Source organism: Pseudoliparis swirei, chromosome 3 (assembly GCF_029220125.1).
Source record: "Pseudoliparis swirei isolate HS2019 ecotype Mariana Trench chromosome 3, NWPU_hadal_v1, whole genome shotgun sequence".
NCBI classification, from domain to species: domain Eukaryota; kingdom Metazoa; phylum Chordata; class Actinopteri; order Perciformes; family Liparidae; genus Pseudoliparis; species Pseudoliparis swirei.
The window spans coordinates 11,705,803-11,708,074 of NC_079390.1; the positions used below are offsets into that span (position 1 = coordinate 11,705,803).

The 2,272-nt window shown below is 42.3% G+C and overlaps 1 long non-coding RNA gene across 1 annotated transcript; it reads left to right on the forward strand.

The window, feature by feature from the left end:
• Window positions 1-814: 814 nt before the first annotated feature.
• On the forward strand, window positions 815-1,560 carry LOC130212669 (uncharacterized). The gene is made up of 2 exons (XR_008835393.1): window positions 815-896; window positions 1,032-1,560. It is a non-coding gene; the product is annotated as an uncharacterized LOC130212669 (long non-coding RNA).
• The last annotated feature ends 712 nt before the right edge of the window (window positions 1,561-2,272 follow it).

Here is a 2,272-nt window from a genome sequence, read left to right on the forward strand (position 1 = left end):
CGTATCTGTGGGCCACTTCGCTACTGCTGACTTTGCTAGGATCATGACTATAGTTGATATCCAGTAGTTTCTGCAGAAAGACACGGACATGATTATCTGATCTGCTTCTCTGCGAAGGGAGATGGTATATCATCCAGTTAGACAAAAATAAAAAAGAATTCAAAACATCATTTGGAAGCATCTGAGGAAAACAGTGAAAAATCATAAAACACTGCACATGAAATATTCAAGAATTCCGCAAAATGCACAGTCATTCAAAGTGTTGAATCCAGTCTTCCCACATCATTTGTTTTATTCTAAACAGTCTTCCTCATCCTTGTTCATTATTTTGAATCATAACTTCAGTTCTTAAATATGTTTTTAAGTTCGGTTCTTGAGGTATGAATTTCTTCAAAAAAATACAAGATAGTGGGTTTCAGCGACATAGTTCAAAGAGGTGATGAGATGAACTGTGAGGAAGAAGCGGCTCTTCACCGTCTGGCGATGAAGACAGATGTAGTCTATTAGGAGTGACAAAGAAATCGGGATTGTCTCTGATATGAAGAGCTCCCTCCGGAGTAGGGAATGGGGCTCCATCTCAATCCTACCCGAGTGAATGGGAGATGTATTCATCCATTGCTGGAATCTCAGTCAAGGAGACAGAGTAAAAAAGCATGAGGAGGGTATGGGGTCAGGCTAAGAGAGGGTAGGCGTCTCAGGAATCGGTGAGGAGGTCTATAACTTGTGAATCAGGTGTGTTGGGTGAGGTTGCATGAATGTGGCCAGTCTGCGGGAATTCCTGTCTTCAGATTTAACTGGCCCTGCCGATTATGTCAACGAGGGAGGACCACATGAGAAGGATGAAGGACTACAGGACCAGATGAAGAGCGGCGGTTGCCTTTCTTTTCGTGGGCGGAGTAAGTAATCCCTCACTCAGATTACAGAAGTATCAGTAATACGATCCCATCATTGGAGGCCAGATCTAACACAATGATGTAAAGGTTGTGAAGTTCAGTTCAAACATATTCATCTCTGGTGTTTGTGTCTCACAGGGCAGGACTCCTCTGTCTCACTCCCAGCTGGAGGTGAATGTCAACCAACCCGTCACCTTCAGCAGACCACGACACAAGTCAATCAGGACCCCCCCCCCCCACCCCTGCCCGTCCACCCAAATCCCCGACACCGCCCGCCCCGCCCACACAGGAAGCAGCTGTGAAGAAGACGGACGCTTCAGCCTGAACAAGACATAATAATTCTTTCATTTGTCACATGGAATTCTGTATGTTCATGTAAACTGTGTACAGTATTTAGATTGTTATCTCCTGATTTTAATGAATACATTTACCACATCTAAATATGTCTTTTTATTAAAAACTACTGGGTCAGCAAACACTGTTATGATGTTCATATTGGGTTATAAATTAACTTTAATGGTTGAGACTTATGCACTACAATGTTATAGTTTTTATATTGACATATTGTGTTGATTCTTAATAATTAATGTCAGTAATATATTGTTAGTTTATGCCAGTGCTCATTTTTCATCTTCATAACAGGTAAACGATTAAACCCAAAATTATATTTTTGTATTGTGTTTTGCCAAAAATAGCTTAAATGACTACAAAGATATTTTATCGTACAAAACATCCTACATGGCAAAACGTCAACATGTGTCATGTCAGTTGGCAACCATCAGTAACAAATACCAACATATATCTTCACTCTAAATAGTCCAACAAAAGCAATGCATCATTTATATTTACAAGAGTTTCATTGACAAAAATAGAAAATAGGAAAGTAAGTAACAGCAGTTTATGAAATGATGCTTTTATTCCAAACTCCTAACTGGATGTAGAACATTGAAACAAAACCAAAGAACAGACAACATGGAGGAGGATGTCTCCACAACCGCTGGACCTCAGCAGCATGAATGGACGTCCTCTGGAGTCTGAGGACAGGAGACATGAGCCGGCATCTCGTCCAGCAGCTCCTGAAGAGTCCGTCTGGAAGCTCCTCGCCTCCCAGCAGCCGGACAAAGGGCTCAGCCTTCTGGACTCGTTGAACGTGGCATGTCGGTTCCAACCTGTAGAAGGAATCAAACGGAGACTTTAATCGTCCCGTTCATCTTTGGGCCGACGGGCTTTCTGTAAGAACAGCTCCCGTCTCACATCTAAAAAACCGGAGCATGACGACCACAATAATGTGTATTTGACATAAATACAGAAAGGGCACTTTTCTCATCCAGGGCAAAAGGGCAGGTGCTTGAGCACCACTAGGGCTCTATCTGTGCACG